Source organism: Stegostoma tigrinum, chromosome 3 (assembly GCF_030684315.1).
Source record: "Stegostoma tigrinum isolate sSteTig4 chromosome 3, sSteTig4.hap1, whole genome shotgun sequence".
NCBI classification, from domain to species: domain Eukaryota; kingdom Metazoa; phylum Chordata; class Chondrichthyes; order Orectolobiformes; family Stegostomatidae; genus Stegostoma; species Stegostoma tigrinum.
Genome location: NC_081356.1, coordinates 96,871,028 through 96,897,147, shown reverse-complemented (window position 1 = coordinate 96,897,147; position 26,120 = coordinate 96,871,028).

Below are 26,120 nucleotides of genomic sequence, written 5' to 3'. Positions count from 1 at the left end.
ATCACTTATTTTATCAATGCCTACATTTACTGTTTTGATTTTACTCACAAATAATGACGACGTTGATTCAAGCATTTGTCAGACACTTTGGTATTATTTATATCTCCATTCTAATTCCTTAGTAAAGCCTTTTAGGTGTCTCAATAGCGAATTTGGTACAACAGAGCAGAGCATAAGAAGGGTTAAAGGCTGAGGTAATAATTATACTAATAGTTTTGGTGCTGCCACACACTCACTAAATTGTGAAAGTTAATTCAGATGTATAATTATGGTCACATCTAAAATTCTTTATGCTACTGATAACCCTGCTTTCTCCCGCTAATGTATGACTCAAAAGGAATCCATAAGCATAAAAGCCAGATTGTAAACCTTTATTATCACTCCACTTTTATTCATTCAGGATCATTTGTGATTGAATGACCTGTTTTCTTTTATGACTGTTAGTAAAATGTATGGTACATTATTCCATAATTGATAACAATTGTTCTCTGACATTGAGCCAATTCTACAATATCAAAATAGCACAATTGGGAGATCTATTGGATCAGTTAATCTGTAGATACAAAGATCCCTGGTCCAGTTCTAGGTTTCAGCAAAATAAGGAGGTTATCCCCATTTCAATGCTTCTTTTTTTCAGGCTCGGGGGCCTGAATTCAAGTCCCATCTACACAAGTCTAGAGATGTGTAATATTATCTATGATTCATTTGATAAAAAAAGCTAAAATAATTGAAACCACCCCCTATTGTTCCTTGTTTCCTAGTTATAATCCAACAGTAACAAAATCCCTAACTGAGAAACAGCATAATGGGCTAAGACAATATAATGCAAATTTAAAGATTTAGCTGATCTGAGGTTTAACATCACACTTTTCAATTGAAAACAGATGCCCGGTTTTCCTGACTATCAGGTCTCGAGGAGTACTTTTTGTGTGGCTATGCAGGGTTAAGCCAAATGCTGCAAAATTTCCTTATCATGTAATAAATTGTCACCAGCAGCAGGCATTAATCCAGCCTCAAGAACAGTCTATGTTAGTAGGACATTTTAGTTATTCGAGCCATTAATTTTCAACTGTCGAAAGTGAATTTCTTGTTGCATATTTCAGTCAGCTCTGTGCCCTTTGCTCGTTGACAACTTAGTAGCATAGAGTTACTGTTCAGTTCTTTTAAGACATAACATGTGAAAGGCAAAGTTCTTTGACATCTTTTCCTTTGCAGAATTTGAACTCAGTTCTTCAAAAGCAAAGAACAGTGCTGAAAGATTGGCTTTTGATCAAATTCTTTCTGATTTATAACATGAGAGATAATATGCCCCCATGCCATACTAAGGTAAATTAATTCAATTGTTTATCATGCGATTATCACTTTTACAGAATCAGAAATTAATTTCCCCATCTCTTTGTAGAACTTATTCTGTAATTTGTTTTACATGAACTCAATTTGTATTCTAAAAATATCAATTGTTTTCATGTATATAGACTGACTTATTCATTGGAGCAATCATTTCATTTTTAAAAATCTGTATGTAATAACGTGGACACACTACTGAAAACTGCAAATCAGCAACCTGAAAATCACAGGAGAAGTGCCATCAGCAATGTCACCACAGCAAAATCAAATAGCAAGAAAAGTGGTTTAGCAACAGTGTTCTCTCCAAAGCCAATGTAGAAAGGCTTTACGGATGTCTTACAACATGCCTGAATAGAGCTAACATCCCTGCTAACTCATGGGAGTTTTTAATTCATGATTGACCAAAACAGAGAAGGTTTGTTTGGAATGGTACAGAGCTCATCTGGAAACATATAGGTTAAAAACAAGGCACAGGGAAAACCACAACAACTCATCTATCCAATCCACCAAGCACCATCCACCCCACCTCCAACACATTGGATATATCAGTTTTCTGACCTCCTGGACATGGAGTGGAAATAAGTCATTTTTGAATCCAAAGGGCTGTACAGGAAATGTGTAAGAAAGTTGATTTGTTGCATATCTTGTGAAGAAAGCCAATGTTCTGTGGAGCGAGAGGATTATTTTTATGTAATCAAATCTTATACTGTCTCACTGACATTTCATACGAACTGCTATGACAAGACAAGTTGTTACAGTCCAGCTGGAGAAAATCAAAGAGTTCAAGAAGGCAGCTCACCACCAGTTTCGCAACAGCTCCTATGGATGAGCAATAAATACAGTTCCAGTCAACAAAGTTTGCATGCCATAAATTAACATCTCCTGGATGAAAAAGGCTGAACTGGCTCCCTCTCTTCACAACCATCCCTTTATTTGATTGTAACAAAGTTAGTTTGAAAAGGTTTCCTTCCCTTTCTTCCAAGCTTTAAAAGGAGCCAATTTAAATAAGTTTTCTCCAAATTAATACGAAAACATTAATTTATTAATTACAATTCATGAGAAAAAAATGTTAAGCAACACACATACACAAATTAAACAGAAGAGATAAAAGTTAAAAATAACAGACATACGGATTGGTCTCTGGACTGTTTTCAAAGAGCAGATGAAAGAATGTTATAGCTGTTGCATTATAGGTTATAGATAGTGTTGATGTTGGTTGTTGAACACTTAGATTCAAACTCCTGAGCTTTGCAGATTGGTTCAAATTCTATATTCTGATACCCTTCCAGATGTGATTAAATTCCAAAAGTCATGGTGCAAGAGCCTTTTGTGAAGCTATTTCCTTTTTGTCAGGCTAGATGGCTGACTTATAGCTCTTGGAGTAAGAGACTGTCTTTACCTGAAATGTAGGGGTTAATAAGGGACAGTTCTTCAACTGTGGCCTTCATAGCACACAAACAGTCCAACCCTGATGGGTATACATGAGAATATTCAGTCCACCAAGTGCACTCAATATAATTGTAATTGACTTTTATAAACCACTGTGCTAGTGTGTCCTTCAAAGGGAAAAACATAATATGTGTCTCCAGTTTGAGATATAACCCACAGCGGGTGGCTTGCTGTTCAGCAGAGGTTCATTAATTCATTTTTGTTTTCCTTTACAAAGAGATCACAGTCCAGTCTGTTTGAAATTCTTTTGATACCTTCAGCTGTTATAGTATATCACAGGGCAGTATGGTGGCTCAACAGTTAGGTTCCATTCCAGCCTTAGTTGACTGTCTGAGTGGAGTATGCACATTCTCCACATGTCTGTGTGGGTTTCCTCCTTTTGCTCTGGTTTCCCCTGACAGTCCAAAGATGTGCAGGTTAGGTGGATTGGTCATGCTAAATTACTCATATTATCCAGGGATGTGAAGTCTACGTGGATTAGCTGTGGGAAATGCAGGGTTACAGGGGTAGGGTAGGGATGTGGGTTTGAGTAGGATGCTCTTTTGAACTCGATGGGCTGAATGGCCTACTTCCATACTAGGAATTCTATGATTCCTGTGTAGCTGCCTGCAGTTGTTTTGTCTGGAAAGCTTCCCCCTTTTAGAATTAAGATTTTGGAATTAAGAACTTAAAAGAAAACCTATCTGAATCCAGGGTTCTGACCCATCATTATAACAAAGTTCAGTTTGTTTTTGTTTCTTACCTGGATGGGGATTCCATAGTTAATAAGTAACTGGATCAATCATCTCTGGAAAGCTCAGAAAATATTGAGAATTGGAGGTATGGATAAACAAGCATGGAACATATCATTTTCGATGAATAATCAATAAAGATTGCAAATGAAAACTACAGAAAAGAATGCTACCTTGAAAACAAATGTGCGTTTCTGATTCTTTCAAATCCAATATTAGTGCACGTAAATATTCACATTACCTTGTCTTATGACTGTGAAAGCTATTCAATGCTTATAATCACATGTTCCATTAAAGAACAGGGCTATCATTCAACGGGACTAGTTGATGAATGACTGTGTAATGTCACGTAATACCTTTATACAATGCATGGGTTTTAGACTGAAGTATCGGCAGCATTGTCATAGCATAAAATGTACTTTACCACTGTGGCCAGATGAAAGTTAACTCAAAAATGATTTATTTTTAAAATTGCACTCTCATTAAAATGTATTTAATGTCTTCATAAGGAAAGAAGCATGTGAAAGAGACAAATAAGTACTCATTTTCAGAATTATTTAGAAAATGGAATTCATGCAATTAAAAACTGATGAAAATAATTTAAATAAAGCAGTTTGTATTGCATCAATATTGGTCACTAGATTTAAAAACTCCTCCCACAATCCATGAACTGTGGCAGTGAGATCTTGATCAGATTCCCTGCAAATGATATCAAGAGAATAACATCAACTGTCTGGAAGGAGAGGTTTTGTTTCAAGGCTGAGTGAGCATAAATTAGTTTTCAATCTAATAAATACAATAGTAAACAAATTGGAGAAAATCCTTTCTAGAACTACAGGAAAAAACAAAATTAAAACACTGCAAGAATCTTTTTGATATATATCTAGAAAGAGGATGTTTTCAGAATTTTTTGATACCCTGACAAAATTCAATGATATATAAAATGAAACTATTGACGGTTTCTTCTTCTGCAAAAATATATATTTGTGAGAAAAATAGGACAATCTTTCATCTGTGTAATTCGGTGTCATCCAGTAAAAGTCATGCTTCATTTGTTACAATCCTTCAACACATAGCAACAAAGCAACATTTTTAAATTACAAGTAAAATAAATCACAGCATATATGCTATTCAAAAATATGCAGACAAATAGGTTCATAGTACTGATGATATTCATAAACTGTTCAAATTTCATCATCGTGATGTATGATGTCTTGCAACTTCTACACATCATGGTTAGTTTTTCAAAAAAATGATAAAATAAAGGAGTGAGTAATGAGGTGGTTCAATTCTTGGAAAATGTATCATCATTTGTGTTGAAATTCTAGTCTAATCTCTAATTGGAAATCTATTTCCCTATTTGCTATGGAAGGGGTGTTATGCAGATGACTCCAGCTTGCATCTTCTGCTTGAACTAATGCCAATGTCGTATGACATGCATCATGGGCAGCGGCTGCACACACTTCATATCCACACTGGCATCTAACATTGTATAGTGCCTCCACACCGTGGTCTCTGATCCACTTACAGTACTGCACTGTAATGTGGCACTTTGGAGCACACCAGAAGCTCTCATTGCAGGAAGAAGTATCTATTTCATAGATAAGACAAGGCTGCAACTCAGAGCTGCATGCTGGTTTTCCTGGTACTCAATCACTTCGTGTCTGCCTGGAAGCTGTTAGTATCCCTGCTTTGCCTTGCTTTTTAGAGCTTTGCTCCCTCAGTCAAGACTGAAAGGTTGACAATATCACTGCATTGTCTTGCTGTTTAGTGCAGAAACAAAGCCAGGTAGTTCATCATGATGGTCGGCTGTTCTCACTCAAGGGGGTGGACATGTTGCTGTATAGCAATGTACTACTTTCATCTCACAGCTGCACTGTGTGCAAGCAGCTAATGAGGCAAACGCGCTGCATGAGCTGCAACAAAATGTCCATGTCTCTAAGGGAGGCAGAATTCAGTCAAGCTCAGGGAGGCACACTTCAGGCAAGGTTTCGTAGCACAGAAAGTCTTCAGCATGGGACTGTATCCACTTCTGTGGGGTCATGGCCGGTTGTGGAGTTTGGGGGCGGGGTAGTGTGTATTTCTGTTTAATCCTGGAAGAGAATCACAGGCAGCCCTGTGCACGCAGTTTAACCAATCAAACAATTTGCAGGAAGGCAGATGGGGAGCTGAGAGACAGTAGGAACTGCAGATGCTGGAGTCTGAGATAACAAGGTGTGAAGCTGGAGGAACAGCAGGTCAGGCAGCATCACAGGAGCAGGAAAGCTAATGTTTTGAATCTGTGCAGCTATCAGTCAGGGTCACTCACCTCTTTGGGTTGATCAGCTAAGTTATTTAAAGGGGTGGAGCACAGCCAAATGGGGGAGGGATGTGTACATCGAATAAAATGGGATGTTATGAAGGAGTTAGCACTATAGTAAGGAGGCTGGAGAACATAATTGTGGGGATTGAAGGCAAAATTCTGGGAGAGTTGTTGAAAATACTGATGGAGCAAATAGAAAGAAAATAGAGGATGGAAGACAAAGGAGTCCATATCTTGCTGGATTTGAAGTTGATATATAAGGATTGGATAGTACCTTTGTTGATATATGTTTAAATAGATTAAGTTAACAAAATGAAGCTTTCACCTTCTCTGCTATTAAAAGAAAATTAATTCTGACAGCCTTGAACTAAGCCTTAATGGGAATTGGCAGTCTTAATGCTTCTCACTGCTGCCTTACACTGTGCTCTTCTGCATATCGCTGATCACTTTGCTGAAGTATCCAGTAGCTGGTACACAGCAGGTGAGGAAACAGATGGAGGAGTTTTCTCTTGAGATGACGGCATAGCTGTAGAATCAGCAACCCTTTCTAAAGACTGTGAAATGCTGCCAGATAACAGACACAGTCAGCCATTGTGTTAGGAGCTGTGGCATTAATGTTGCATGCAACCTTTTCTTCATGACTACATTGTAATTACAGCCTCCCAAAATTCCTCCAAATCTGTACTATATCTGGGAATATTGACAATTCAGCTGCGTCTTACATTATCTCACTCTCTCTCACTCAGAGAGAATCCATCGAAGTGCAAGGTACAGGAAAACAAGTGAAAGACCTTAAGAAAAGAGAATACGAGTCTTTATGGTGTAGGAGTGAAGTCAGTAAAAGCTGAAAACGATAGAGAAGGCAAAATGAAAGATTAAGGAAGAAGCAACATTTAAAAGAACACAAACATTTGCATTTCACATCAGCAGTCAATTATCAGTTCGTCTGTTGGTCAGTCAAAGCTTGAAGTGGGGCTGATTGTCTTCTTCGAATGCCTTCTTGTCCTGACGTTTTCAGCCTTCATCATCGGCCTTTCTTTAAAGCCAGTTGTACCATGCTGAACCATTCTGGAAGTGTGAACGCTTCCTGGCTTTGGAGGTCGAAACCAGTTTTCTTCAAGTAGGTTTTCAGGGTATTTGGAATGTTTCTAATGGCTACCCCGTGGCCTTTGACCGCTTTTGAGCTGCGTATAGACAGCATTTTTCAGAAGCTTAGTCCTGGCAGATGCTGTTGCTACCTGGAAATGGTTGCTTCCATGCTCAGGATGCCTTCTTCTTAGATGATGCACATTTATATACAGCAGCCCATCTTGGTGATGTATATGATTCCTCGTTGGTAGCACTGTTAGTATATCTTAAGCCTTCTTAGGCATCTGTAATATGTCACATAGATTTTGCAGTTATGGTGGAGTATCGGAAAAATGACTGCATTCTAAATTACAAAGGTGTGATCCTTCAAAGCTAGTAATAAAGAAACATCAAATCTTGAATCCATTTCAATACAAGTGAATCAACTTGCCTAGTTAAAGTAATAACTGCAGTTTCCTCAGAAAATAGGAAATTACAAAGTACTTACTATTTTTAAAAAATCCTGATCATTTCTGGGAAATCAATTATTCTGCTCCCAATATAACGATACGAAAATAGGGATAAAAATGTCCACGGTGGTGCACCTATGTTCCGAACCGGATGTGCGCCACTTCCCTTATTGGTATGGGCATCAAAAGAAGTATCCAGGCCCTTGTCTGAAACAGGCATTCACCCCTTTCCCAGGCCTGATGCAAGCGAGCTACCTCTGAAATTGTTTCCCCATTTCAATGCTGGAATGATGTGTTCAATAAAACCAGATCTATTTGCATCCAGACTTAAAGGGGTTACTAAAGAAGTCATGAAAATGTCATCATTAGCTGAAGAGGGAGCCAGAAGAAGTAGGTGTGCTGTAACTAGATCCAGATTGAAATCATGGGCCATTGTAGCTCACTGCCTGGTTCTGTCATTAACCTAGAATGCTCACCTTTCCAATCACCATCTTTCCACATATTGTTCTCCTGGCTACCTGGCAACCCATTGAGGTTTAATATTCAAATGGTCATTATTGGCAAATTGCCTGGGCTAATTAATTTCTAGACTAATTACTTTTAAATAAAGCACTACTTTAATGATAACAACGCTATATTTTCTTTCTAATTTTAATATAATCAATTTTCATACAGTGTTTTGTCTTCACCGAATGTGGAATAAAAGCCCTGCCATCTTTAATATGCAAATTAATTGATGGGTTAAACATGTCTGATTAAAAAAAACATGTATATCAACTGACAGGGTTGAGCATTTATCATACAATTATACAGGAACCAGTCATTTGGGAGATGACAGGATGTTATTATGAGCCATATCTCCACACATTTTCAATGCCGTCTCAGAACTTTGTAAAGCTAACTAATCACCATATATTGTAATCATGTTCAGGGCCATCTCATTCATGTAACATTTTACTAAAATTAAGTAGTAGTTTATTTTTATTTTAAAGCTTCAATAAAGCACTCTTAACTACTTTAGCTGTATAAAAATAAATTATGACATTTGCAATATAACACATCTTGCAAAATGAAGGAGTTGCAAAAGAACTCACATTTAACCAGTTTTGAGACGATTCTGTTAAATAAAAGTGACGTTGTCACAGCTTCAAACCTATTAGCGTTACATTTGGAAAAACTAAGTTTTTTTTTCAAAATATTCTTTGCTTTACTATATACATTAATTACAAGGAGACTAAGTTCTTTAAAATCATTCGTTCAGAAGAAATTGAAAAGAACTTAGCTGGGAGTTGATCTAGATTTACAAACAGAACGAGTATTTTGCAAAGTTATCGTTAAACACTTATTTTTGTTGCCACTTTAATTTTGCAGTTATTGTTTATGCCTACTGGTAATATTTACCAAACTTTTCAACAGGAACTTAAAACAATAATTAAGCTGGCCTTGACTTCCATTGCAAACTTGGGCGTCAAGAAGAGACCACGATGTAACTGCCTTCTGACTCATCTTCTCTCAATTTTTTCTGGAGCTGTCCTGATAATTTTAGAAGCAGCAACAACAACAGGAAAACAGGAACAATATCCATCCAAAGAAACATTGTTTATTGCATCATCTCAAATTCTATTACATTCAATATATAAAGGAAGTAGGCCACTTTACAATTAGAAATAAATTCTTAATGTTAATTTTGACATGCAGATGCATTGCAAATGACCTCTAAATTTGTAATTGCTGCAGCTTCTCATGTGGCCATGAAGTTGACAGCAGCTATTACTTTTCTTCCTGCCTACTCCTTCCAGATGCTTCTAGTTACTTGAGCTCACTTTTCATACAGGAGGCAATAGGTGCTTTAGTTAAATTGTCATATCAGTAAATATCCTGCCCTAAAACTGAACAAGAGCAAAAAGAAAATGTGGACGTTTGCTCAGTTGTGAAGAGTAGCAATATTATTACTATGCAAAGTTGTGTGTGTGTGAGTGTGTGTGTGTGTGTGTGTGTGTGTGTGTGTGTGTGTGTGTGTGTGTGTATATATATTTGGGAGCAAGGTGGGGGTTTATTATATATACCAACCCAGCATGTTTGAAGAAATACAGCATGTTTTTACCCAAATATTTAAAAAAAAATCAAAATTGGATGTCTACATGTCTACCAATATTCTTAGTTTGATGCAAACATAATTTATTCAACTTTGATCATCTGACACCGAAATATTCCAATAATATAAAAGATTATACTGCTGATTTCTGGCAATGTTGGATAGTCGGCAATTTGTTTCTTTGCTCTTAGAAATGTTTTCGTTCCATCATAGGAAAACATCTGTGCTAGAGTTTGGTGGGACTTAATGTGTTGCTTGATAGATCAGAGACTGAGAGATTCACATGGGGAGAAATTTGTTTGCATATATCTATTTGGGATGGCAGGCAGTGTTGTGTATGATATCGGTGCTGAACCCTCCATGGATTGTGTAGGTAGTAATCCATGGTAGTGCCTGGCCCTGGACAATCAAAAAGGTTTGTATAACCTCACTATTTGGCATTATGCAAACATATACCCTCTCTATATTATCATAAGATATGAATAAAACAGCAAGAAAGAAGCAGCTTTCATGACCACAGGAATTCCTAAACCACTCACTGTAAATTACACACTTTTGAAACATTGTCACTGCTGTAATATATGGAATGGTATGGACAAGTTTGCAAAATGCACAATCCCACAGATGTCAAATTGACAATTAACAGACAATTTGTCATTTATTGATGTTGGCTGAAGGGTCATTATCAACCAGGGCAAAGGAAAGATCTTCCCTGTTCCCTTGCCAACATTCCTGTCTCAGGCTTGGTGTACTGTTACACGCTACCTATTTTTAGTCACTAACAACCCCCATTAACAATTATTCACCCTCCAACCAGATTGTTATCAACTCCTTTGTCGATCCAACTGCTCTTCTCTCTCTTTAGGCTCTATCCTATCATTTGCTCCCAAACCCACCCCCTCCCTATTTTCTGCACATAAACCTATGTTTTCCCTGCTATCATCAGTTCTGAGGAAGGGTCACCAGACCCCAAACATTAACTTTTTCTTCACAGATGCCGCTAGACCTGTCGAGATTGTCTAGCAACCTCTGCTTTTGAAAGATCATCTAAGTTCATCTTCAAAATAATGTAAAAGGATCTTTTAAATTCATTTCAGAGGGAAGGCGTAACTCAAGCTTAACATTTTATCACATCAGTGCAATACTCCCTCAATTAATATTGGAAATGTCGTCTTAGATCTCATGGTCATGTACCTGAAGTGACAACTGAATCTACAACCTTCAGACTCAATGACAAACAGCCTAAGTTATGTCATCACTGAATACCCTTGGATAGAATTTGTTTTGGCCTTTTGTCATTACATAGGAGTTTAATCTTCTGTTTACTTTATGTTGTATTTCTGACAGGGATCTCAGTTCATGAAGGAGGCTAAACAAACATCTGAAGTCATCAAATTGGAACCATTAAAGAATCAATACAAAACATGATTGTATCGTGGTTGGGGAATTGGCAGAGACATTGAATGTGAATTTTGTCTTTGTCTTGATAGTTAAAGTACAATTACATACTCACAATGATGACTGATTACCACTAGAGGAAAGTACAGGACACATTTAAAGGACTAAAATTTAGGAAATCTGCTGGACCTGATAACCTATACTGTAAGATTTTAAAAGACATAGCCACTAAGTTAGTGGAGTACAAGAATAAATTGGGTAAATAGGCCATCAATTCTCTGACATTTAAAAGAATAAGAGGTGGTCTAATTAAAAAACACAAAATTCTGGAAGATCTTGACAGGGTGGTCAAGGAGAGGCTGTTTCATGACCAGGGATTGTTGAACAGTGGGCTTGAAGGGATGTGGTCTCAGGAAAAGGGGCAATCATTTGGGACTGAGATGGGAGCATTTTTCACTCAAGGGGTTATGAATCTTTGGAAATAGTGAAGAATACCCTTTGCTGAATATATTTTAGGCTGAGATAGATTGTGTCTTTGTCCCAATGATTCAAGGTAAACGGGGTACAATTGGGAAAGTGAAGGTAGGTCAAAGGAAGTTGAATAGTGGAGCAGGCTTGTCTACTCAAGTGACCTAATTCTACTCCTGTTTCTTATGTTTCTAGAATTCATTTAAAATGGAAGATTTTGCATTGCTGCATATAATTGTTGTCAGTTTTCATCTGCCTGGTTGAGTAAGCTTGAAACAGCATAAAAAACCAAATACGAATATCAGCAGAATTTCAGTTCAGCTTCTGCACAAACTGTCAGTGAAATGTAACTTAGCAATATTGCATTTTTTCCCGCATGTCCAATTAGATTTCTGCCCCCGTTCACAGTACAGAAGCCACCTTTTGACACAGCCACAAATCATAACCTTTATGACTATGAAGAGAAGCTGTTCTGTGAAGTGTCTTGAAAATTTACAATGATGCAAATTGTCTTTAAAATAAAACAAAGAGCTGAATATCGTGGAAATCTGAACAAACAAAATTGGTTAGATAATAGCAGGTTCATTTCTTGATTGAGGTTTGCAGGAACACAGGACGGGGGCAGAATCACAAATGGGCTCTGAAGAAGGGCCACTGGACTAGAAACATTAACTCTTTCACTCTCAACTAAAGCTGCCAGGCCTGCTGAGTTTTTCCAGCAATTTTTGTTTGTTACGAAATATGTTTTTGTTATTTAATGTACAAAATACAATTGCATTAATCTGCACAGTACATCTCAGCAATGATAATGCTGCTAAGTAGGTAACATAGCTTCAATTATTTTAGAATATCTGCCTAAATTCTGAGGCAATGTGATGGCATTATGGTAATGTCACCGGACTGGTGATCCACAGTTGCAGTTTTGGGGACATGGGATTTGAATTCATTTCATAATTTTGGAATTAAAAGCAAGCTAAATGGTGACTATGAAAGAATTGTGGATTGTCGTAAACAACCATCAGATCAATTAATGCCTCATTGGGCAGGAAACCAGGTGCCCTTACCTGAAATGGCCTACAGAGAATACAGACCACCTAAAATATTATTGGTTGTTGAGGTTGGTTGGCTTGCCAAGCTGGTTTGTTGTTCCACAGATGTTTCGTTACCATGCTTGGTAACATCCTCAGTGCAGCCTCTGATGAAGCGTCGGTGTGTTTTCCCGCCTGGTTTTTAAACTCTGGGGTCCATTGCGATGGGTTGCCTCACTTCTGGGTTTCTTCCATAGTGGAATGTATAGAGTGTCGAGTTCAATGTGTTTATTAATAGCACACATCGTGGAGTTCCATGCTTCCAGGAATTCTCGTGCCTGTCTCTGCCTAGCTGTCCCAGTCGAAGTCGTGGTTCTCCTTGTCCATGTGGATTGAGATGAGTGCGTATTGGTCGTGTCTATGCCAAGAGGAGGAGGAATACCTCTTCCAAGTGTTCAAGGATAATGGATATCCAAAGAACTGGGTCAGGAGATGCCTTTAGGAATAGCATCAGAAAGATTCTACACACCCTGACACACTCATCACACTACCCTACATCAGGAAAGTGTCAGAACTCACCGCAAGATTTCTACGACCACTGGCCATCAGATTGGCACACAAACCCACATCAACCCTACGACAAGTGCTCACCCAAACAAAAGACCCACTCCCCACCATGGATAGGACCAATGTCATTTACAAGATCCCCTGCAGAGACTGTGAGAAACACTACATCAGACAAACAGGAATGAAACTAACCTCAATAGTACATGAACACCAACTGGCTACAAAAACACACAACCAATAATCACTGAGGTCCTAAATGAATACTTTGTGTCAGTATTCACCAAAAACAAGGAATTAGTGAAAGATGATCTCAGCGAAGGGAGTGTTGAGTTTCTAACCCAAGTTGATGGTAAAAAGTAAGAGGTGCTTTATGTCTTAAAAGGTATTAAGGTAGATAGGTCTCTGGGTCCTAGTGGGATCTATCTCAGAATAATGACAGAGGCAAGAGAACAAATTGCTGGACCATTGGCAGACATCTTTGTAGCCTATTTGGCCAGAGTTGAGATCCCAGAGGATGGGAGAAAAGCCAATGTTGTCCCCTTATTTAAAAGGGTAGCAGGGATAATCCTGGAAATTACAGGCCAATGAGTCTCACTTCGGCGGGAGGGAAATTATTGGAAGAAAATCTTATGGGCAAGATCTCCAAGCATTCAGAAGCAAGTGGACTGAGAAATGAAAGACAGCCTGGTTTTGTACAGAGGAGGTTGTGCCTCATTTACTTCTTTGAATTTTTTGAGGAGGCGACGAAGATGATTGATGAGGGAAAAGCAGTTGATGTTGTTTACATGGACTTCAGTAAATCCTTTGACAAGGCTATTCATGGCATACTGGTACACAGGGTGAAGTGACATGGTATCAGGGTGAGCTGGCAAGATGGAGATAGAACTGGCTTAGTCATAGGAGGCAGAAGGTAGCGGTGGAAGGATGCTTTTCAGAATACAAGGCTGTGACTAGTGGTATTCCACAGGGATCAGTGCTCGGACTTCTGCTGCTTGTAATCTACATAAATGACTTGGAAGAAAAAGTAGCTGGTCTAGTTAGTAGGTTTGCAGACAATGCAAAGATTGGTGGAGCAGCAGATAGTGAGGAGGATTGTCAGAGGGTACAGCAGGATATAGATCAGTTGAAGGCATGTGCAGAAAAGTGGCAGATGGAGTCTAATCCAGACAAATGTGAGGTGATGCATTTTGGAAGGTCAAGTACAGGTAGAAATTAAACAACGAATGGCAGAACCTTTAGCAGTATTGATATACAGGGGTATCAGGATGTGCAGGTGCACAGATTGCTGAAGGTGGCAGCACAGGTAGATAAGGTAATGAAAAAGGCTTATGGCATGCTTAGCTTCATTGGAAGAGGCGTTGAGTATAAGGATAGATAAGTTATACTGTAGCTTTGTAGAACTTTAGTTAGGCCTCACTTGGAATATTGCACACATTTCTGGTCACCACACTACCAGAAGGATGTGGATGCTTTGTAGAGGGTACAGAAAAGACTTACCAGGATGTTGCCTGGTGATTTTAGCTATGAAGAATGGTTAGCTAGACTGAATTTGTTTTCACTGCAATGCAGGAGGTTGAGGGGCCACCTAATATAAGTTTAAAAGATTGTGAATGTCATGAGTAGAGTGGAAAGTATGAGGCTTTTCCCCAGCGAAGAGTAGTCAATTACTGGGACACAGGTTCGAGGTGCAAGGAGGGAAGTTTAAAAGAGATGTGCAGGGCAAGTTTTTCACACAAAGAATGGAGAGTACCTGGAACGCGCTGCCAGAGGAGGTGGTGGAATCTAATATAATAGCAGCATTTAAGAAGCACCTGAACGAACACATGAATAGGAAGGGAATGGGGGTTGCACATCTTGTAAATGAAGACAGTTTTAGTATGGAAGGGCGAAATGTGTTGGGGCAGACTTGGAGAATGATGGGTCTGTTCCTGCATTGGCCTTTGTTCTCTTTATCCCTTTTTTGTTGGAGTTCGCTATGGGTTATGGGTTTGCTGATGCAATTGTACCTCCTCAATTTATTTGGCCTCCATTGTACTATGGTCATAGTGACAATAACCCTTGCTGTAGCTGGATATATTGAATGTGGCTTCAATAACCCAATGTGGTAGTTATCAGAAATAAAACACCTCAACACAGGGACCGTAAGCTGAACCAAATCAGACTTACTATCACTGTGTTTGCAAAACATTCAATCACCTTCAAAATAGTTTGCTTGTTCCAAACCAGGCTTTGTAAATAACAAGTATTGAACACTAAATTTATGACTTAAAGAAAAATTAACAACTTAAATGTAACGCAGCTGCTTCAGAAAACAAATCAACAAGCTTCCACATAATCAACTCACTGTTCCAAATTAAAAGGAGAAATAAAAAAATAATAGCCTCAGCACTTAGTAGTGTGAACTTATCAGCATTGTGCCTAAGTGATAGTTTCCCATAGTCCTTGTTAGAATGGATCAAGGAGGACTCTAACAAGGAGGGTCATGGTATGCTGGTATATCTCTGATGAAGGGTCTAGGCCGGAAACATCAGCTTTTGTGCTCCTGAGATGCTGCTTGGCCTGCTGTGTTCATCCAGCTTCACACTTTGTTATCTTGGATTCTCCGGCATCTGCAGTTCCCACTATCTCATGGTATGCTTGCCTGTATTGAGGGTGATGGATCTTTGATAGAGTAATCTAAAAACAGTAGGCAATTGTAAATCTGGAAGAATTATTAAAACCTGTTTCTCAGCCCGCTGTCCCATATATCCAAAAAAGAGAGAATCAAGTATAAGAGTATGTTGTCAATACTGCTCCAGGTGACTGCCAGGCCAGCATTTCTAACAGACTTGGAGTAACCAGCTGATGAGTGACCTGTCTTCATTCCCCAACTGACAACAACAACTAAAACAGAACTTGCTGGAAACGCTCAGCAGGACTGCAGCATCTGTGATGAAAAACAACAGTTAAAGTTTGGGATCCAGTGACCCTTTCTCAGAACTGATGGTAGCTGGGAAAATAATCAGTTTATATGCAGAAAATTGGGAGGGGGTGTGGGATAGGAAGTAATCAATAGGATGGAGCCTAAAGAGAGAGAAGAACAGTTGGACAGACAAAACAGTTGATAATGATCAGGCTGGGAGGGTGAATAGTTGTTAATGGGGACTATTAGTGACTAACAACTGGGTGTGTGTATTGACAAGCTATGTGGTAAGAAGGCCTGGTGTATGGGGTAGGGGCAAGGACATGGGACAGTTTAGGCCCGAAAACTATTGAACTTGATATTGAGTCCCGAGGGCTGCAGGCTCCTCACGCAGCAAAAATAAATGTGTTGTTCTTCTAGCTTCCGTTGAGCTTCACTGGAACACTGAAGCAAACCAGAGACAGAGATGTTGGCCAGGGAATGGGGTGGTGGTGTTGAAGTAGCAGGCAACAGGTAGCTCAGAGATAGTAGGAACTGCCGATGTGAGAGAAACTGAGATGATAAGGTGTGGAGCTGGAAGAACACAGCAGGCCAAGCAGCATCAGAAGAGCAGGAAAAACCAAGCAGAGGCTTGGAGACTGCTTTGTGGAACGCCTATATTCGGGTCGGGACAAACGACTCACCTCCCAGTTGCGAACCACTTCAATGACACCTCCCACTCCTTGGACAAACTGTCCGTCCTGGGCTTCCTGCAGTGCCACAATGATTCCATCCAAAGGTTTGCAGAAGCAGCAACTCATATTTCGCTTGAGAACCCTGCAGCCCAATGGTATCAATGTGGACTTCACAGCTTCAAAATCTCTTCACCCCTGACCACATCCCAAAACCAACCCCAGCTTGTCCCTGTCTCTCTAACCTGCCTGTCCTTTCTCCCACCTATCCACTCCTCCCATCTCAAACCCCACCCCCACCTCCTACCTGCCAGCCTCATCCCCACCTCCTTGATCTGTCCGTCTTCCCTGGGCAGACCAAACCCCCATCCTAACTCCCCAGCTACACTCACCTTTACAGGCTCCATTCCCGCTGCCTTGACCTGTCTGTCTCCTCACCACCTATTTGCTCCTTTATTCAGCTTCCATCTGCACCCTTTCAACTCTATTTCTTTCAGAAGCCCCTTGTCCTCCCCCATTTCTGAAGAAGTGTCTAGGCCTGAAACGCCAGCTCCCCTGCTCCTCTGATGCTGCTTGGTCTGCTGTGTTCATCCAGCTCTACACCTTGTTATCTCAGGCAGCTCAGGGTCTTTTTTTATGATCAGAGCGTAGATGTTCCATGAAGCAGTCACGCACTCTATGCTTTGTTTCCCCAATGTAGAGGTGACCACATTGTGAGCAGCGAATGCAGTAGACTATATCCTGGGAAGTGCAGGTGAAATGTTGCTTCACCTGGAAAGTATGTTTGGGTCCTTGGTTACTGGGGAGGGAGGAGGTATAAGGGCAGGTGTTGCACCTTTCTAGTTACAGGGGAAGGTGCCGTAGGCATGTGGGGGGTGTTGGGGGTGAAGGAACTGTGGACCAGGGTGTCCCAGAGTGAACAGTCCCCACGGAAGGTGGACAAGTGTGGGGAGGGAAATAAGTGTTTGGTGGAGGCATCTCGCTGGAGGTATTGGAAATGATGTCTAATGATCAATAACAAGGCCTGGTGATTTTCTGAAGAAGAGTCCAGACCCAAAACTTCAGCTTTCCTGCTCCCTGATGCTGCTTGGCCTGCTGTGTTCATCCAGCTCTACACCTTGCTATTCAAGATTCTCTAGCATCTACTGTTCCTGCTATTTCTGGTGTTATCACATAGCTTGTCATTACACACTACGTGTTGTTAGTCACTAATAGTCCCCATTAGCTACTACTCACCCTCCCAGCCTGATCGTTATCAAATCCTTTGTCTGTCCAACTGTTCTTCTCTCTCTTTAGGCTCTGGCCTATCATTTACTCCCTCGCCCACCCCCTCCCAATTTTCTGCATATAAATTGACATTTTCCCAGACACCATCAGTTCTGAGGAAGTGTCACTGGATCTGAAATGTTAACTGATTTTTTTCCTCACACACCCTCTGCCAATCCTGTTGAGCTTTTCCAGCAACTTCTGTTTTTCTTCCTGATTTACAGCATCCGCAGTTCTTTCGGTTTTGACTTATTGTTAAACCTTGCACTGGATGTACTGGACTGACTATGGTCCACTGAGCTTTAATGTTAAGGAATACCTGATCCTGATCACACAAATTGGTCAATTCATTGTAACAAATCATTGGGCTGACACCAGGAGATATCCATGACTAATAACAGTGAGACTTCCTGACTGACAGCAGTCTAAATTGACCCTTTGGCTTTGAGACACAGGTATTTCATTGAAATGCTTTCAGTGCGTTTGCTCAATAACTTGCTGGCAAATGCTGCTGGTATAACATTGATGTAGCACAGTGCCACATTATGACATTTCCAGCCCCTTGATCGATCACTTCTGGAAATTATAACCAACCTCCTGGCCTAATGCCTGTGGTAAAAGGCAAGATACTGTGAGGGTGCAAATTCTAAATTATGCAGCAATGTGCTAAAAGGCAAGGCAAGGCAACGCAGAGTGCAGTCAACATCCAAGTCAGTGCAAAATGACAGACTGTTAAGAGAGCAACATTAAAGCTCTGAGATGCAGCCTGTTCTGAAGAATGCAATTGATACCCAACCCTGCACACAATGTGTCCTGACAAAGTGCAGCATTGAAATAGCAAACTGTATTGTGAGTGAGTTCAAGAAGTTCCATGATGACATGTTGTGGCTGTCAACATCCACGAGTGAAGGATGTTGGTGGTCGCTGCCCATGGACCATACCCTGAGCTACAAAGGAAGACTGGCCGTGATGAAGGTCTCGAGAAACAAGCAATGAGCTGGAGCCCACCAGACACCTACGCAGACTTCCATAATGGGAACCGCTTGATAAAACAGCAATATAGTAAATTGCATATAAATGAAGTGAGGTTAGGTAATAAATTGATTCTAATTTATGCAAATAGACGTGATCAGTAAAACCTTGGGTAGAAAATCAGCCTTCCTTTCTTGATGTCTCGAAGCTCATGTTTTTATTTTATCAATCTCACCATATTTTACCAACTTAAATATTGCCACATTGTACACAGACTGGGAAGATTCATTTATAGTTTATTAAAAATGTATAAATATTTTAAAGAAAATGCAATCAAGTAAGCTACTTTTTAATTTCACATCATTTTAACTGGAAATTTAAAATAAAGCTGTAAATTAAGCAACGCTCTATGCCTCACATTTTTGTTTTATTACTTCATTACATCGACAAAAAAAGCTCTTGCAGAATAGTGTGTATCTCTTACAGTTCCTGATATTTTCCATTATATTTGGTACGATTTCACCTTCTGATCCTTCTGGGACAGAGTAATGCACGGGATTTCATTTCAAATCCAGACATTCTGTTGGATGAGCTCTTTGCTGTCTATTACTATAAAGGTCATATAACAAGAGAGCTTGGATCAGTTCTTCATGCAGTTTGATCTCTGCATCACAAATTGACAATAAATTGACAACTTATTTCAAAAAGTACTTAGAAAACTAACTGGGGTAGGTGATGGGAAATGTTTGTGATACAAGTGTGTTTTTACTGCAGTAGAAGTAGAAGGGAACATAGCCCTTCTCTGGTTAAAAAATCATTCAGTCAGATCTTATGTGAAGCTGACATTTGGGTCTGGGCCACTAGCTGCATTAGGATCCCTTCATGGTTGTCATCCATTTGAAGATGTTGATGTTGATGTTGATGGCTTTCCTGAAGCTGGAGACCCACCATTGAATCTATGGTGATGTCAGGCTAGCTGTCCGATATCTGGTAAGAACAGACGAGTTGGACTGAAGGGTCTGTTTCCGTGCTGTGTAACTGCATGACTCTGTGACTACCACTGGGAGAGATGTTCTTTGCTGAGTGTGGAAATCTGCAATGTGGAGATGCCTTAAATTTGCTTCAGTAGGAGTAATAAACAAAGGAGATCTCCATTCTTCCATTTCAATGATGCCAGGTCTGTGAAGTTGCTTGAATTGACCTGAATATTCAACACAGAGTAGGAGTTGCTCCCATGTTTGTGCCAATGTCTCCACCAGCTCTTGGACAAACTAATCTTTCAGTGAGATTTCACTTGCACAAATTAGTTGCCTATCTCCAATGGACCAAGCAGCTAACTTGATTCTCCCTCAGAAAGTTCCCAGGAAGTATGCATCAAGTCTTTCCTTACTTACTTGGCTCACACTTCCATCCCACCACTGACTCCATGATACTGGAAAAGTCAAGCTGTTGCTAAAATGAGGATACAAATTCAACTATTTCTTTTAATGGTCAGCTTAATAGGAAGTAGGAGGGATCTCCTGAAGTGTAGATACACTATTTATTCTCCATGTCACGCAGTATTGAATTTTCATCGGTCTTTCCTCATAGAGGCCTTCCAATTTAATCTCAATTGGCACTAAGCAATATGACTGGGGAAAAGATGATGTGAGGTGGTTTCCCATTGCCTTCCTGCTATGCATGTGATGAAATTCATATATTCTATCAAGACTGTGGGCAATAATACTTACACACAAAATGTGAGTCTATGGAGGCTAAAATACTTACGTTTGAGTTGTAAAATGTCATAATCTTTATGGTATAATGTTAATATTTCAGTCAATATAATCACTCCTTAATAAAATCTAAGTGGATGTTTCCTGTATTCTTGTGTCAACTATTTGATCATAATTTGATGTAAGCTGAGTAGAAATCATACAAACAAAAGTTCAATTTCCACTTATTTAGTTGTTTGCTAGAACCAAAATTGAGTATTTTAGAAAAAGGACACATTTTGTTGAAGCTTTCTCTTTTGCAATCAGGACATTTCATGAAAATGCAAATTCAGGAGGAAAGCCAACTTTTATACTGCCTGAGAGGAGAGTGCTGATTGGTTGGTACATAGACTCTGATCATTCTGGGTATTGCACTGAGAAATGAATCAATGAATGTCTGTCACATATTTTACTGCATTGAAGCAGGTACATGTTCTTCTTCAATTTGCAAAGAATGGGATTCTGTGTATCAATATATGTAGCTTCCAGTTTCAGGAAAGTGCATCACCTTGTAAACTTCCACAGTTGCATTCTTTTAAAGTAAATGTTGAAGAATGTAAGAAAGAAATGAGCATAAAAGCCATTCAGGATTTTAAGCCATTGTTACCACAGACATTGTGCAACTTCCTAAATTGTCGTCTTCTATTTAATCTTCCGGAAGAAAGTTTGCCAATAATTCTCTTTGTTCTATCAAAGATAAATCAAGGAAAATCTCACAATATGCTGTCCTTGATTATTTATTCACCCTTTTCCATCTGTCATCCTTGAAGTGTCATTGCTAAGGTGCCAACAGATTTGTGCCTTCTGTGCTAATGTTTTCTTTGGAGTGACATTACTCATACAATGGAGTATCAAGACTGAATTTTTTTTGTATCTTTTTAAAAAATCTTTTCCTTTCACAGCTTGTTACATAGCATGTCAAGGTGTATCTACACTGTCAATGCGAAGGAAAGTGCACAGTTTAACATGATGTGTACAATCTTTTAGAGGTGACAAGAGTCACTGCTGCTACCAGCTGGAGTCCTGGGGAGAAACCTACTTCATACCTTTTCAGTGAAGCGCACTGCTGTCAAATGGATCCTCACCATAGCTTGTCTTGTCTTGTCTTAATCATGGTCAATCAGGCACTTAGCATGCCAGTGCTGGACCTTCCCCAGAACAAGGACTCCAAGATGACAACTCTCAAATTAAGAGCTGTTGGCAATCAGTGGTGGGAGACTTTTTTTTTATTCTCATAAGCACTACCAAAAAATGGTGGCTGCTTTCAGTATTACACTCACCCGAGACATTGCATCAAGGAAGGATCAAAGCACAGTTGAGTGATGGTGGAAGGCGTGTGATGGGACGAGGTACTATGGGAATGGGGTTTTGGGGGTCACCAGCAAGGACAGGTGATGGATGTCATCAGGGCCATCCATTACTGATGTTGTGTCCATAGATTAGGTACTGAATATCTTTGAATGGAACACCTCTCTGGAAGCCAGCAGGCAAACCCATCAGGGTTTAGTTCTCTTTTTACTTGCATGCTGAGACCCTGACCTACAGCTGGGCATTAATCAGATGGAGTAGCATGGAACTGTTCAGTTGACATTAATTGCCCCTTTAAAGGCCTCGATCAATAATGGCTTGGGAAGCTCATTATCGATATAGTTGGGACGTTGAAAGTGATTGGATCCTCAACCACTACTATCCTGATCAATTCAATGTTGCATCACCAAACCTGTTCCAGAGGAGGGGTCAAAATTCTATTTGAAATTTCAGAGGATTTGACAATAATCTGCCAGAATCTCCTGGGTAGGAATGCATCAGCAACCTTATAACTACCAAGGCAGCCTGGTCAGTCAGAAGTTAGAAGAAGGGAAGCAGGAAGACTAAGAACTGATATTTGCCTGGTTTATGTTAAATGCTAGGAGGTGAGTACACTGGCCAAGTGGCCTTGGAAGATCCTGAGTGGCATGCCCAACATCTTCTACGGCCAAGCTGTTTAGCCAGCGGTGAGAAGATGGCAGACAGGCCATATGCTTGGAAGCCAGTTATGTACTAAGTGACAAGTGAAGGACAAGTTCCTGTTTAATTCTGCAACTCTTCCTGAGACCACCAATATAAATTCTGGTAGCCTCCAAGTGGCTTCTGCAGTGGACGTCATGACCTTCAAAAGGACATCCTAGCAGCAATGTCTGCATCTATGGAGATTTTGACACCTTCATCCGATGATAACTCCTTTCCCCTCCCTGGGACCAGAAAAATGACCCTCATTTTAGCACAACATCACTTGCATCTCTTCAACAGCACATGACTAATGATGTACCCCTCACCCCCTAGTACAGTCTCAAAACTAAAAGCCAAAAAAAAACTGCCGATGCTGTAAATCAGAAACAAAAAGAGAAACCGTGTTCTTGGAAGGTTCACTTGACCCAAAACTTAAATCTGACTTCTCTCCACAGATGTTGCTAGAACTACAGAGTTTTCCCAACAATTACGGTCTCAAAAATGGCCACTTCATTGACAGCAGCTAGTAAAATGCATTCCCAGGTCCTGCCTTGAGTTGCTTCCAAATTTGGCTTCTGGATGAGGGCTCCTGCTGCCTCTGCAAAATGCCAGCAGTGCCCCAAACTCTCAATCTCCCTTTGAGTCTGACAGATTTTCTGTATTTATGAGTGGAGCTTGGATCACTACGAGTTTCCTCGAGTTTTAGACTGACTTGTATTTTCTGAATTCTAGAATCCATTCATTGTATACATGTATATTCCCTGGAGTTCCAATAATACTTGTTGTCATAATTTAGTATTAAATGACAGCTGCACATTTCTGCGCATACATATTAGTGAATTGACCAGTCAGACAAATATACCATAAATTGATCACAGTAATAATTAATTTGTCCTCCTTTTTGTGGTCTTTTGAAGCAATCATATTCCAGAGTATGGAGTGATATTTGTAGGGATTTATCAGGGAGTGAAGTTATAATTCCAGGTCTGTTGCTGAAAGCTGAGTTATTCTTCTACCTAACTGAGAATATTAATAGAACCCTTAGTCAGATGTGATCCATATTATGTAGGGATTGAACTGCTTCCATTAGATTGTAATCAAGTGCCAAATACCGTTCAAACATGCCCATTATTTTAAAACAGATATAAGTGCAAATGGGAAGTTAAACAAAGTAAATAAATTATAGATAATAGCAATAAATCAAACCCATTCTGTGAATAGGCCGCCAGTAACATGGACTGGTGTAGTGGTAGTGGGTCAGTAATTGAGTGAGGCAGTCTAATATTCTCAGGATGTAAATCTAAATCCTACTTTGGAAGCTGGTGGACTTCAATTGGCGATGTAAAGCTAGTGTCATTTCTGATGGTGATGGCAATTCTCGTTTGTTTGATTGCATTATTGTTTGATTTTGTCATAATGCATCAGGCTCACAATGTCCTTCAGGGAAGAAAATCTGCCTTCTTTATTCAGTGTGGCAAGATGTAACTCTCAACCTATGGCACTGCAGTTGATTTTTATCTGCCAAATAAATGTGTAAATTTCAGGGTATTAAGGGATAAAAATCATTTTATTTCAAATCTCTAAGTCATATTCTTAATGTAGAATAAAGAGGTCTTCAGCTGTGCCTCACTTGGCAAAGCATGAACAACCAGTTTTTATAAATCAAATAGAATTTATTGAACAAGACTGGATAAATACTTGACAAAAAGCAGAGGGCAACAGTAAAGCTTTTCCCAGCCTTCAATACCCAGGGCCCTTTGATTAGTCCCAGCACAGGCGACATGACTTTTTTTAATCTCCCCTTGAAGGGATATTACATTGAAATGGATTGAAGAAGACTTATACCTGTAAGTCATGGCAAACTGTGCCAACTGAGACTCTGAACTTCCAGCTCTCATTCTTAACCCCAAGGGTTTCTTCATCCTTAATTAGGAAATAATCTGAATTACTCCTTTTCATTGGCTCAAGGTGAGGGTCATTTGATGTCACCTCACCTCTGCAACTCGAGTTATATAGGTTAAACAAATTTCTATCTCAATTCCCTTAGGCTGCAGTTGTTACATTTCATGCATGAATGAAAGACTGAAACAGTGAAAGATCCGTATGTAGGAGATGCAGATTTCAATGAAGCTACAAAAGTTATATCCTCTTACCTATCATGACAACTCTCATAAACAATTCACTGAAACATTCACAGAAATACTAAAGCAATTAAGAGCAACTGCTTTCTAGCAGAATATTAGAATATCCTTTTAAAATATAGTTGTATTGCTCCAAAAAGTATAATTAATAGATCAAGGCACTTAGCTAACAGATTTCAAAGACTCATCAGTATGTAGAACAATGAAAACAAATGTGGCTGTTTAGAAGCAGACAAAATGACACCAAGACAGCTGCCATCACTGTCCAGAAGTCTACTTCTAACTGATAATGAGTTCACTCAGCTAATTCAAACAGATGTGTTTAAAAAGATGTTAAGGCAAAGCCCCTAAAATGTTAGTCCCAAATAACACTGACCACTAAAAATGAATAGTGTTATCAAAAAGTGGCCCCGCAAGCCACCCATGGAAATTGCCTGTCCCACCAGCAGCACATGCAGCAGAGATGGTGACACAGTAGTGTGCGATTGGGAGGGAGTAGCCTGGGAGTCCTTAATACATCATGATATCTCATGGTATCAGATTGCCACTTTTCTCCTCTCACACCCCCATGAGTGACAATGAAGCACTGTGGGCCTTCTGCAGCTGAAGCAGTATGGTACTCAAGCACAAGCTAGAAGCTCATGGCCAGGTATATCTACCATTGCCAACAATCCAGGCAATCAACCCTGTTTCAATGAGCAGCGCAGGAAGTCATGCCAAGAACAGTGTCAGACATAACTAAAAATGAGGTGCCAATCTGGCGAATCTACAACACAGAGTTACTTGCATGTTGAACTGCATAAGCAGCGAGTGATAGTTACAGATCAGATCAGATCTGCAGCCCTTTCACAACGGGTTGTGAGCGGTGACAGTCACATAAATAACTCACTGGTAGAGAGGGCTTGATATAGATCTGCATCTTCAATGATCAGGGAGTCCAGCATATCAATACAAAGGACGGGATTGAAGTTTTTTGCAACAACAGTCATCAAGAAGTGCTGAGCAGATGATTCATTTCAACCTCCTCCAAAAGTACCCAGCACCACAAATATTAGTCTTCAGCCAATTCAACTTACTCCAAATGATATCAAGAATAATTGAAGGCACTGGATACCGCTAGGTTGTGGAAGCTAACAATATTCCAATAACAGTACTGAAGACTTTTGCTCCAGAACTTGCTATGCCTCTGAACAATACTGGCTTCTACCTGTCAATGTGGAAAATTGCCCAGGTTTGACCGAATAATATGCCAGTTTCGATTTATACTATATCCTGTGAAACTGGCATATTGTTGCCTTATCAGGATACTCTTGATTATCAGTAACACAAAAGAATGTGACATCAACAATGGTATCCAGTGATAATTAGCAATAACCTCCTCACTGAAGCACTATTTTGATCCTGACCTTGTTACAGTCTCAGTCCAAACATGGACAAAAATGTTGAATTGCAGAGCTGCAGTGAAAGTGACTGTAATAATGACACCCAGGCTGCATGTGACT